We start from the raw sequence: 14,571 nt of genomic DNA on the forward strand, positions 1-14,571 counted from the left end.
AAAGTCAGAAGAGTGCAATGAAATTGCGATCACCAGCGGGTGCTTTGTGAATTATTAGTGGGTTCCAGAAGCGACTCGCGCGGCGTCTGGAAGAAGGTAGAGCAGTGCTGCTGGTTTGGCCTACTACTAACAACTAGGCTAACAACTCTTCTAAGGGCCCGGTCACACAGCCGTTTGCGTCTGTATGGAGGCTGAATCACGGCCAGAAATTTCTGCCTGTGAAGCGGACGCTGTTGGACGCTTTGAGATCGCCATACAGACGAGATACAGCAGTGCTTTACACGCGGTCGGAAATTCATACGCGGTTGGCAGCGCGAAAAAGTTTTGCGCTGCTCAAAACCTTAGGGCCCGGTCACCCAGCCCTTCACGGGCGTATCGAGGCTGAATCACGGCCAGAAATTTCTGCCCGTGAAGCAGACGCTGTTGGACGCTTTGAGATCGCCATATAGACGAGATACAGCAGTGCTTTACACGCGGTCGGAAATTCACACGCGGTTGGCCGCGCGAAAAAGTTTTGCGCTGCTCAAAACTTTAGACCACGTGTTAACCGCGGGCGGCAAACGAGGTAATGACGCGGAAATGACGCGGAACGACGTGCTATGGCCGCGGCCAGGGCGTGGTTACACGTGAGTAGGACGCGAAATTTCAGCGGGTAATCATGGGTGGAGCACGGTCATAGCATGTTCTGCGCCTGTATTGCGGTGTTATTACGTGAAATTAGCGTGTTACGCGTGTGACGGTCAAATGCCTTTCTCCGCGTATATACAGCGCGATTTGCCGAGCACACGTCAGTTGAGCTCGAGACGTCAAGGGGTGAACATGGATCCCCGTCACCGTAGTGACCTCGTCTTAATCAATTTTTATTTCTTGACATTTATTTTCATTTCATAACAAGATAATAAAATAAAAATGAAAAACTATTACAGTAATAACATTGGCTTCTTCGGTGCCATAGCTTGAAATCTTGATCTTCACGGGACTGTGTCTTGAGCAGTTATGATTTCTACAGCCCGGTGTTATGCCGAGAAATGCATCCCTGCCGAGATTTGCATCCCCTCGCTACTACAAACACTTTTACCTCGTTTTATCTCACTTTTATATCACTTTTAGGGAATGTAATGGCGAACATATAACCAAATCCACTTCGTCTTGCATTTGTTGGGAATGTAATACAACTTAAACCATTCCGTCATTGTTTTTGTTGTGAACGTAATCGAACGGTAGTAGCGAGGGGATGCAAATCTCGGCAAGGATGCATTTCTCGGCATAACGCCGGCTCGGCAGCTTTTATACCCGTGGTCCACAAGAGAAAATGACGCGGAAATGATGAGGAAGCGGAACAATCGCCGGCGTCTGTTTTGCGGGCATACCACAGATGAACAGCGGGTTGGCCAATTTTGCGCATTTTCCATCGCGGGCAACCACGGGCAAAAAAACCCCGCAAAATTTTACCCGCGATACAGACGCAAACGGCTGTGTGACCGGGCCCTAAGCCGCCGCTGCGGATCGTGTATCTTGCCAACACCAGGTTCATTAGCCAGGAAACGGATGACCCGGATCAACATCTCGTGGGAAACCCCTACATTCGGGGTGGTTTTATTTTAACAACCCCGTAAATCTGTCTCCATTGGAGGACACCCTATACAAGCACGCAGCTAGCCAGCCCCTCTCTTAATTGCTCTCTTTCACTAGAATAAGCCCTCCAATTTCATTTTACTTTTGTATAAAGAAAAAAAACATTCGTACAACAGCAATTATGTGTCGTGTGTATTTTCTGTAGATCTGTAATTGTCATTTTGTTACAGTCGTATATTTTAAAACACTAATGGCATCATTTCGTGGTAAGTTTAACCCTTCAGGGGCATTTTGTGAAGGTGCGGATTTTGATTTTGTAAGGGTCGTTCTTGTACCAATTAACCGCAAAAACAGAGAGATTTCTCCATTTTAACCTTGGAGAATCACATTTTCCGCATAGCATTATCAATTAGCAAGAATGTAGCCCTATGTTGAATATAGTTTGAAGTGATCACTGTCCCCAAACACAATAGTGCATACTCTTAACAGTAATAGATTCCATTAGATTATGCGTGAGGTACATCTGATGTGGCCGATGCTTACTGGTTTATGGTTTATTAAATAGAAGGCAGTAACCGTGCTCGCTGAGAAAAAAAAAACTGGCCAAGAGTGGAGTTCAATGAGGCCTAATATAGGGCTGCTCCAAAGTTATACTTTGTGATATTTGGTATAAGTGAAATGGTGTGTTTATTTCTGCTTTCTACCTGATTTAATTAACAGCTCTCTTGTGAATTATCTTGCACTTCTCATCTCTCATCTCATTAGCCACACCGCTTATCCTCAGTAGGGTCGCACTTCTGTACCCTAATTTAGCATGGGTCCCTTCATAGTAAAGGCAGTTTTTTTACAACTGATAAAGAGGTGTCAGTGCCCTCTCTGCCCTCGGACTTTTCAGAATTTGTAAACAAGGTCAAAATGTTCTATCACCAGCAGCAAGGCTGCTGTAGAGGGCTGTCTTCTCATCTGTTGTTCCATTGCTGCAATTTTACCTTTAATCGGGCTAAACATAGTTATTAACTGTCAGGTTCTGGACGATTGCCATTGCGCCCAGGTGGCACCGCCCCTTGACACCGGCTGACTCGCATTTTCTGATTACTCCTGTGGGTACTTAAAAGTGCTCTTTTGAACTGCGCTTGTTGAAAACTGATTTATGCATGCTTATACTTGTTGTGCTTGTTGGACTTTGTTGCACGCCGGTGTAACATTCTGAGAGATTCCTGCAAGTTCTGTTTAATTCTGGAAATGCCTAGTTTATAGTTTTGCCTGTGTTTGACCTGTTTTGTTTTTTGGTCTGGTCCGTTTGTGTTTTGGACAACTTTACTTTCTCAATTAAAGTGTGAGGACCTCTACGCTTCCTACTTCCTGCTTCCCGATCCGTTTCATGACAGTTAACAAGTCAAGTACCACAGCCAATCCATCTGTTTTTCCTACTATAATGTCATAGGATGGTCAACTGAATGGATTAGTTTCACCTTCACCATTGATCTGCAAATGAGGCAAACTCTGATTCGAACAACACATCTCAGTATTGACCTTTCACATGCTAATGTGAAGAAAATCATTGTTGGTGGGAGCATAATCAGCCCGTATTTTAGTTGTATTACTTTAGTTGTATTTTTGTAGTATTTCTCCAGTCTGAGTTTTATATATTTCCCTTGTCTTTTTATAGTATTGCTGTACTTTTATGTTTGTAGCATTTTGTAAGTATTTATTTATAGATTTGATTTATAGTATTTTTATAGGATATTTTTTGTATATCCGTGGTATTTTTGTTGTATTACAGGAGTCCTACTTTTGCAGTAATTCTGTTGTGATATTTCTGGAAAAGTATAATTGTATCATACTATTACTGTGGTAGTATCTTTGTAGTTTTTCCATTGCAATATTTTTCTTAACAGAATAAAGACAAAATAATATATTAAATCCCTGTTTTGAAGCAACAAATTTTATATTTAGTTTTGTGGTAATTTTATAATAAATTTGTAGGATCTATGTAGTATTTTTGCCAATTGACTGGATACGTTTACACCGTTGATTATGTGCATAAGCTTTTTTTGCATCTATCAACACCACACCCACCAAATTCCATTCGAAGCACCCCGCCTTGCTGCATTTACAGAAAAATGGTGACAAGTTTGGATTCCCAAGAGTGCCATAATTCAATTGATAAAATGAACATTTAAATAATAGAAACGTCCCTTAAACAAATATTCCATCAATAAAAACATCCTTAAAACGAATCTTCAATTGATAAAAAAAGCCTTTTAAATAAAAACCTTTGGCAAAACATTTTATTTAAATATTATCATAGTTGAATTTTACATCATTGCCATGGTTCTATTTTTTAATAATAAGTCGATTTTATTTTAAAACGTAATATTGCTTAATGGCTTTTTGTATTTCCGAACACTCTTTTGGCAAAGGCTGTTTTGCCGAAGCGTTGTTTGCCACATGACGTTTTGACCATTTGCTTTTACAGTTTTACATTTTGCAATCAAACCAAGAGGCAAGGCTATTGGCCTGATTGGGTGATTCATTGAAACAGACTCAAGTAGCAAAATTAACAATTATCTATCTTAAGTCTCTGCCCCAAACTGTTTTGTCCATCATCAGGGCCCTTTTGATTTTATCGGGGAGTGGGGCCATGAGAGCAACAGTCTGAGATGGCGGAGGAGGGGGAGCTGGGTGCAAGGCAGCTAAACGGGTTACTATCAGGGCTGCTGACTCCATTCGATCGAATTACCTTATAATTTCCTTTTATGGACCAAAGGGAATTTGAGGCTGGACTACTGTTTTACTGCATATTGCAGTCTGAGGAAAATGGTAATATACATACAAGTACCGTATTTTCCGCACTATAAGGCGCACCTAAAAGTCTTAATTTTTTTCAAAAGCTGACCATGCGCCTTATAATACAGTGCGCCTTATATATGGCTCAATATTAAATCGCAAGGTCTCGCAATTTACGCAACAGCCGCCGTCTCGATTTTCCCCCGAACGTGGAGTAGTCCGCGGTGTATGCTGGGATTTATATACCGGCGTTTCATTGGCTAACCAATGTGTCAATCATCATTTGAATCGATCGCTATTGGCTAAAGTTATTCGGAGCCTCGGATAGGCTAGAGGGCCGAAAAAAACCCTGCAATTGGCCGAAAAAGATGTGTCAATCATCAGTTAAATTGATCGCTATTGGCTGAAGTTATTCGGAGCCTCGGATAGGCTAGAGGGCCAAAACAAACTCAACAATTGGCCGAAAAAGATGTGTCAATCATCAATTAAATCGATCGCTATTTGCTGAAGTTTTTCGGAGCCTCGGATAGGCTAGAGGGCCAAAACAAACCCTGTAATTGGCCGAAAAAGATGACTGAATAGCAAGCTTGCTAAACTACGCCATAAATAAACATGTTTCATTAGTCTGTATTTGTAAATATTTTACTCTCCTGGATTTACTACACTCACGGTTGTAAGAAGACCATGGTTGCGTATCAATATTGAACGTGAGAAATTAGGTGAGCTATGCGGCTTTATATTTTCCCGGTATCTTGTTTTAGAACGATCTTGATGTTGCTGTGATGAGTTGAGTGAATTAAATTCAATTCCAAGTGTTTATTGTCATATGCACAGAAAAGTTGCGAGCGAAAAAGAAAATAGAAACTTAGAAATGTTTGGCATTTCTTGAATCCCAAGACTTTAACCTTCCGAATGATATTTGAAATGATGCATTTGAGTGACATCGTACGGACACCGCATCCGCACGTGTCTACGACACGTATTTGCTTCTTTGCAAGCTTTGGGAATGTTAAGGGGCTAATCAGTTCGACTGAATCATCTGACTGTTTTGTCTACGTTCCCATCGTAGCGCCTTATAATCTGGTGCGCCTTATCTATGGAAGATATAGGACCAAAAACTATTTTTTGGGGGTGAGCCCTATAACCCGGTGCGGCCTATAGTGCGGAAAATACGGTACTCATAGTATATATTTAAAGGCATACACAAACACAGACCCTTCTGACCGTTAGATTTGTACATTTCTGGACCGCAGATGACCCAACATAATTCTTCAGGAGGCATTCATTTAGGTGGTGTTTTTGAATCTCCAATGCATACTCTCAAAAGGAGCCTAGAAAGATCCCTCTCCCCAGCTAATACTCACCAATTACCATGTCATTTTTGTTGACAAAGAGTTTGAGGGCAATATCGTCAATCAAATGATAAATAAATTCTGCTAAATGTATGGTCTAGTGCGGGGAAATAAAATCCTTAAACTCAGTACACACGTATATCTACTGTATATCTGTCACATAGGAGACATACAAATCACACACTCATTCACACCTAAGGACAATTTGGACCGGCCAATTAACCTGAAATGCACGTTTTTGGAATGTGGGAAGAAACCTGAATAACCTGAGGAAACCCTCGCAAGCATAGGGAGAACATTCAAACTTCGCACAGGAAGGCTGATAGCTGGATTTGATCCCACGACCAGGCTAACCACTCCTTTGCCGTGCTGCCCAATCTGAATATGCATCAAACAAATTTATTTATTCATCTTTTGATTTATTTATTTTAAAGGAAATATGATAAATGAGATTCCACTTAATGCAGCCGTCTTCAACCTTTTTGAGACCGAGAGCAACTTCAAAAGCGCGGAGTAACCAAGAGGACACCTTGATAACACACTTCCGAAACAAGAATTTTAATTTAATCAATTAATTCATTAAAATTTCTATCTTACTGATATTTTACGTGAGAACTGAATTTGAATGAATGAATGAATGAATGAATGAAAATTTTATTTCGAACATAAAAATAAAAACAGGACAAAAACAATGAGTCAACAACGAAATAATGTCCCACAAAATGTTCGAAAAGGGGTAGTCAGAAGCAGATGCTTATTTTTCCTACCCCTTTATCTTCCCTATTTAATACATTTTATAGATAGCTCCCTCTTGTGTACAATACAACAAAATCTCATGGATATACTTATTACATAGGTCAGATATCTATAATTATAAGTTACAATAATCACATATTTTATACACTAATCTTCGCAATACCCATCCCTCAACATCATAATGCGCATAATGTCACTGCGGCACCAGTGATAATATCAATAAAAAAATAAAAATGAACACAATATTTATAACAGTTCTGATGTGATAATAGCACAATAACAAAAAGTTAGCCATGGTTTGAAGTGCAGTATTTCCAGTCTCCCTCATATCCCATTTTCTTCATCTCTGTATTTCGCCAGTAATGCTTTTTTGTATTTAAATTTGAACACATGGATATTTGGACATTGTTTAATGATTAATAATCATTCAGGACGATTCAACAAGGTAGGAAACAGATAAACTTCAACATGCAATATTGTATTTCTTTACCTTTCCAATTGTTTCAATTACAAATGATTAAAGGGAAACAAAAAAAAAAAGAAAATACTCTATCAAAAGTATCAGTTTCATGAACTATGCACCATGTTTATACAATGATAAATTATGTAAAAACAAACTATTTTTTAATTAGATAAAAATAAAATATCACATTTTTGCTCATCACTAAACATGCAGCCAATAAAACAAAACATATATTTTTAACTTTGTAATAGATTTTTTATGTTTTTCAATATTTTAACTCCATTTTTGCCATGGCACTGAATTGTTGCCACCAACGGCATTGTCATTCGCTTCTCTCCTTAACTCATTCACTGCCAGCGATTTTCTCAGCCGCCATCCTCCCACTGCTGGACGTTTTTGAGGATTTTGACTGATTTTTCAAGACATCAAAAGAAAGTTTAGACCTTCTTCTTTCATTGGGAAAAATTCTAGCTTCTTTTGTTTTTAAGTAACAGGCTGTAGAAACAGGGTGGGTTTGAGGAAATTGCCCGTCTCCGACTACAAAACGATGAAAAAGCACTTTTTTAGCTTTAGTGAAATCACAAACATCTTAACAGTTGTTTACTTCTATAAAACAATTAAAACAGCACTGAAAACAAGGTGTTTGATACAAAACAATATTCATAAAGTTATGCTAAAGGATTAATGCTAACTGCTTCATGCTAAAAAATTTGGTAATGGCTATATTTTAATGGGTAATGGCTATATTTTAATACGCTTGGGTCTGCCGGGTCGGGCCGGCATCTTCCCCCACCATCGAAGCCAACTCACCATCAGGTGGTGATCAGTTGACAGCTCCGCCCCTCTCTTCACCCGAGTGTCCAGAACATGCAGGTCCGACGAAACGACGACAAAGTCGATCATCGAACTACGGCCTAGGGTGACCTGAGGCGTGTTCAGGAGAGTGATCAGACATGTAGTCTCTTGATAATCGCTTGCCGCGCACTGCTGAACGTTTTGTAATCGCTCACTGTGATTGCCTTACTGATCCAAAATGGCCGACGACAGTACAATGGATTTCGTTCTACAGCTTGCTTTGAGCGAGTTGGCTGATATGAGCGACAGTTCGCATATTGACACAGTTAAGGTTATCCTAAACGCAGTGGAAGGGTCATACCTGTCTTGCATTGTTCACAAACATTACCAGGCAATGTAAGACGATATATTACATCGCCAACAGCACTCGTCAGGGTGAGATCCTCCATCTTCTGCACTGTCGACGCCATGTTGGAAATCAAAGTAAGCGGTCTTTCTCCCGTGATTACTCGGGCACGCGAGCGCTCAATAATCACTGGCCGTTCAGAAGCTAGCGATAGCTCGCGATAGCAATCACTCACTCTCCTGAACACGCCTCTGGTGCCAAGTGCACATATGGACACCCTTATGTCTGAACATGGTGTTCATTATGGACAAACCATGACGGGCACCTTCGTTAGAAATTACATTATTTTACAAAATTTGAAAACAAAATATTCAATTAGAATTAGTAATTGCATCATCTTACAAAATTTTAAAACACAAAGAAATGCACGTATACGGTAAGCGTCACGGCCATAAACGCAAGCTCATTGGCCAGCACTCGCTGAATACTCGACTCCCCATTGGTCAATTCACTATAGTAGACCACGCTTACCTCGTATACAGTACAGTACTGTACGCTTCTCGCCATAGCTAGCAGTTAGTTAGCCTTTTTCTCGCGGTGAATTTTTAAGTCTAAAAGTTTTTTGAAGCCCTTTGTGATACCTCCTAAACGCTCTTTATCCCTTGGTGCATCTAGTGAACCGAAGAAAAAGCGAAAGATGTTAACGATTAACAAAAAAGTGAGTTAATTGGACAAGTTGAAAGCAGGAAATAGCTACGCGAGCGTAGCCCGACAATATGGCCTGAATGAATCCACGGTATGTGTTGGGTTCACGTTTCCAACATTTATAATAAAACGCTCTGCAATATAGGACAAAGAGAATCGGTTCTTTATAATTAGTTACTTTATTAATCATCATATTGAGAGCCGCCGAGATTCTGCTGTTAGACATCTTTTCGCTCACTCTGCCCTGCTTGCTGCGCTCTGGCTCGGCTCGGCTCTGGCTCTGAGGATCTCCTCGAAAAACCACCCTTCTAATATTCAGTTTTTGCCTTTGCTACGTAGAGTTGATTAGTCTTCTTTCGAAGGCCTGCTTTCCATCCAATGATGACAGGTGACCTTGGTCCTGGGAAACTCCTTTTTCCCAGGCTCTTTGGTGAAGAACAATCTTGAGTTATGGGATGCCAGGTCAGGATGTATTTCGTTGGTATGTGAGAACAAAAACACAGTCTGTACATAAAAAAACAACTCATGGCCTTGAAGAGTAACTTACGGGCTGAGAACTCTTCAAAATGGCTGAGAACACATATAACATATTAAATGTCAACTGTAGGATAAATACAACCCCATCATTCCCTCCTCTTTATCCTATTGGTGATTTAATACTTCATTCAACTGTCACTTCGCAATACGATTTTCAACAGAGAAATCATGAACACAACAACAGTTGTTACACTTAGAGGTTGTCGTCATAATGACCAGGATCTGAGTAAATATAAGTAAAATGCAGAGACAGGCAATCATCATCAACATTTGTGTCATTACAATTTTCACCATCGTCATTTTTATGGTAATTGCCAGAGTCATCGTCAGCATTGGTGTCCGAGGGCAACAGAGCATACAAAGGTACCATCTTTGCCTGCATTGGGGCAAGAGCTGTTGTAATTAGTCTCGTTAGCAATGTTCTTATGCACGGAATACAACAACATCCACACAATGTGAGAATTGCCGCAAAAACGGCTATCGCCATCATAGCTGATATATTATTTTTTATATTTTCCAAACGTATCTCCAAAACCATCCCACATTGATGTGTCAACTCCTGAGTGGTCTTTCATCTTGTTGTTAAGTGACCTGAGGCCTTCCAGGGCCTTTGTCAGACTTCCGTCTGCTGCCGTGTTGTTCGGTATGAACGTGCAACATTGGTCACCAAAGATAGAACAGACCCCTCCCTTTTCAGCCAGTAGCATATCAACAGCAATCCGGTTCTGGAAAGCCATGAGGGAGGTAGCAGAGAGTTGCTCGTGTATGGCGGAGAAACCTTGTTCTGTTTTGTTTCCTAACTTCTGCACATTGAAATGGATATAGTTTTATCTGTCAACATTTTTATTAATTGTACACCAATAACAAATCAAAGATTCAAAACCCGCTGCTACTTGATCTGCTAATTTGTATTCATCTGGTACGCCTCTTGGAACACCGATGCTGTCGATGTATGTAGGATCATTGTCACTCCAGGCATAGGTAGACCTTTACTTTTCCATGCATGTGGTAACAAGCTCTTCACAGATGTTAGCAATTCAGGGATTGTGGTGGCGGTTATAGACACAGGTAAAATAAGAGACACAGATGCACACAATCCTGTGGTATTGTACGGTAGTCTATCATACAACTTGTCTCCTCCACACCACCACCAGATGTCACTCCGGGAGAGTGGTTTAAATGTTATATTGACTGTCAACATTTGGTGACATTGTATACCCTTCAGACTACACACAACACAATCAGTCATGACAGCATGTGCCGCCTGCTCAGCCATTAGCAACCAGTTGTTATCTATCCTTGAAATTCCTGTGGTAACTTTGAACCACCCATCAATGTCTTCGACTGACATGCTTACTGATGTGATATTTGTCGTTACAGAGTAGTTACTTAATTTTGGCTGATCAGTCGATTTCATACTGTCATTTACACACACTACGAGGTCCATTCCCGAGGACCAGGCCCATAACGTGAAACCCCAGCACGTGCTGTTAAAAAAAATCTGATCCCGGAGGTTGAATTGTCTGGTTTGTAACGGTTATAGTCAGTTGTAAATTGCTTCCTTGATGCTGCAATTTAACCCGATTTTTTGAAATACTGGGCCTCAGAGCTGTCCCCTGGGGTCCAGTACTCCCCTGCTTCCGTTATAACCAAACACTCCCACCCTTGGAACGCTCCGTGTCCAAACACGTACCACCAGTACTCCTCCCACCCTTGCCCAGTAATATGTGTTGGCTGTCCCCCTAGACTGCCTCACTGGAACCCTTTTAAAGAGGTTATCGGTATGGACATCACAATGGTGGCATTTGGTGGCACAGTCACTGTCACAGAGTTGTTATAGGTCCACGATATTAACCAAGGAGTGCACGTTGTGGCGTGTTTACTGGAGAGTCGGCACATTCCACTAACACCCCTGCTTTTATTAAATTTTCAATCACTGGTTGTATCCCAGCCATAGCATCTGGCTTGAGTGGATATTGTTTTATTCTAGGGCGATGCTCTGTTTTTGGTCTGACTACTACAGGAGATGCCCCTTTTACAAGGCCCACGTCCGTAGGCCCCTGAGACCATAATTTCTCGGGAATCTGCGTCAACAATTCCTCGTCCTCTCCGGTTAAAAAGAATACTATCTTGGCCTAGTCACGCTGTTTGGTGTTGCTTAGCAGAGCTTTCTTCTTCACATTCAAAGGACATGTGACCTTTCGACCGCAGGCCCAACACTTTACGTCTCGCCGTGTGTGTTACCCCCACACTCCCTTGAGCTCGTTGTTTATGAGCGTAGCTGGGATGTGCTCCATATCACTCCCTTGGCCACGCTGTTGATAAGCGGCGCAGACAATGGATGACTGATGTCTTTGGCTCTTTCAGCAAATTAGTCCATGGCCTCTTTTTGACAGATTTATATGTCCTTTGGAGACTTAGAAAGAGTCTTTTTGCGGAATTCACTGGCACTTGAGAGTCTCGTTAATTCCACTGTGCTTACGTAGTGGGATTTTTTTTTTTTTTTTAGTAAATTGGCCGGATTACTCTATGTCTTAAATTTTTCTCTAAATTTAAGTACTAGTAGACATTATCTTAGTTTAATCAATTTCTACCCATTTATTTCCCATGCAATTATTTTTAGATTAACATGATATGTCTCAAAATCAATTAATCCGTTATTTTAATTTCTTATGAACCTCTTCAAGATTGTTCAATCTATTTCTCATTGTCTTCTAAAAATTCTCTTCCATAGAAACCGTTCCCTTTTTAACTTAACCAAACCATAAGTCAGTATTTGTTACACATTTGCTTATCACTTGTCAATCGTAACACTCATTCTAAAAAAAATTCAGTGTGTATTCAATTGTCCTCCCAATTGTCCTTTGGGCTAAACTTGTCAAAATTCCAAACCCACACACTATCTAAACATCAAAAATCTCAAAAGATCTAAAAAATCTCTAAAAATGCCAAATCGAACTTAATGTCATAACTTTTCTAATTGTATTTTCTTCTCTCTGTAATCATAATCAATCTTTTGTTATTGATTCAATATAGAGCAATACATACCCGTCACTCATGAACCATCTTGTTGAGTGTATTTATTTTGTTTATTCATTATCTTTTATTCTGCACAACAATCTTTGCTTCTACGCACCAGTCTTTGTTCTATGCAGCCCTTCGAGATCCCTTGTGATCAAGGCTATACAAATCTGGTCTGACTATTAATACTAGTTTCTTTCCTGTTTAAAAGGAAAAAATTCATTCATTGACTGAAATAGCTTCAGCTACGTTATTAATGATTTCTAATCTCGAATTTTCTTTTCTGTGTTAGTTTGTCGTCATTTTCAAACTTCTTTCAAAATTTTGATTATTTTATTGAGAGTAATGTATTATTGAATACGAGAACAACTAAGGAAATAATCTTTTTACGTATTACGCCTCTTTTGAATTTGTCCATTTACGAACGAGAAGCTTGACACTAAAATTATGGACCGTTTTTAGTCATCTTCATTGCTTTAATCGTCCTTGCTTTATTAGGAGCAAAACTACACGTCTTAAAGTTATTACCCTTTGCTATTCGCATTTTCAACGAAAAATGATTAGTTGTTTACTCAAATATCCTTTCTTTTTAAACTATTCTGTATAATTATCTTGTATTATACACTCAGTGTTTTCATTTTCCCACTTACCTGTCCTAGACGCATCATTTATGCTGGGGACGCAACTTTTTTTCCTTTAAATTGTCATTATCATTTAGTTTACTCTTTAACAAAGATTTAACGCATTACAAGCCTTATCGTTATTTTGTATGAGTTTTTATTTTCCTGCACCCCGATCTTCGCTAATGAGATCTCGTCGCTTCGAGATTACGTCATTGTTGTTGGTAATTCTTGTTGAGCGAAGGTCAGTCTTTTTATTAGACAAACGGCTTTTTTCCTTGTTCAATTTATCAAAGAGAGCTTACTTTTACGGCTCATTTGCTTTGATGATTGACATCACGAATTATGTTGTACTAAGATGTTAAAGAAAAGTACAGTAAGTAGAAAAATGGAAAAAGACAAGCCTGTTATTCGCAATTACCATCAACAAATGCAGAAAATAAATTAATAATTCGATGATCAAAACTGAATGAATACGCAGATATCTACTATATTTGTCACCGATTTATAAGTTCGATCTTTGTATCACTAAATTTCAGGGGTTCTGCCAAGATCTATAAATCTTTTAGCAAGCTAGTACACGGAATTCAAAATTCCTATCATATTATCATTATTGATAGTTCAGTTTAAAAAATCATATATATCAGGGTGTCCCCTGCCCACTGCCTGATGATTGCTGGGATGGGCTCCAGCACCCCCGCGACCCTACTGAGGATAAGTGGTGCAGCTGCTGAGATGAGATGAGATATATATTATATATGTGTGTGCAGCACGGTGGCGCAGTGGCCAGCACGTGTGCGGCATTACTAAGGACCTGGGAACAGGTGTGTGTGTTCCAAGCCAGCCTGCATGCTCTCATTGTTACGGTTTACTTACCTCTTTCAAAAAACATGCATTTCAAGTGGACTGACTGGTCCAAATTGTCCCTATGTGTGAATGAGCTAGTGAATTGTCTATCTTTGTGTGCCCTGCAATTGGCTTGCAACCAGTTCAGGGTGTCCTCCAATCGCTGCTCGATGATCGCTGTGATGGATTCCAACAAGATGAGATCTACTTATCATAGTTATGGTTCATACCGGCCGAATATGAACACAAAACTTTTCTGGTTCTCACCTGTAACGCCTTTATTGTTGACATATTCCTTTAATATCATAAAAATTAGTTTTTCACTTACCATCGTTCATCCCATTTAAATATCTTCATCATCGTTAGTAATGCTACTTTTTTTCCCTCACCGTTCCTCCATTTTCTCCTCAGCGGATTGTTGAGTCCAAATGAGACAAGAACCAAAATTCTGAAACTCAAAAACATCGTTAGAGCAACACTTTTGCTGTAAAATCAAACGTTTCCTTCCTTTGCAGTGTTTTCACGATAGTTCACTAATATATATATATATATATATATATATATATATATATATATATATATATATATATATTTTTTTTTTTTTTTAGTCTATAATATTTCTCATTATGGCAACAAAATAGTGTAGTTTTTGTATCACTACAGTATTTTTGTAGTCGAATTTATTATTGTAATACTTTGCAATTCTCTCATTTCTTGTTCTAAAGCAAAACAATATGTTATGTCTATGTTCATTTGCCTTCAAAT

General features: G+C 39.6%; 1 protein-coding gene across 1 annotated transcript in view; it reads left to right on the forward strand.

The window, feature by feature from the left end:
* Positions 1-14,571, forward strand: part of itpr3 (inositol 1,4,5-trisphosphate receptor, type 3) — a 307,422-nt gene that overhangs the window by 66,210 nt on the left and 226,641 nt on the right. The window lies entirely within an intron of this gene.

The sequence above is a fragment of the Urocampus carinirostris genome, chromosome 17, assembly GCF_059441175.1.
Source record: "Urocampus carinirostris isolate Australia breed hairy pipefish chromosome 17, RoL_Ucar_1.0, whole genome shotgun sequence".
NCBI lineage: Eukaryota > Metazoa > Chordata > Actinopteri > Syngnathiformes > Syngnathidae > Urocampus > Urocampus carinirostris.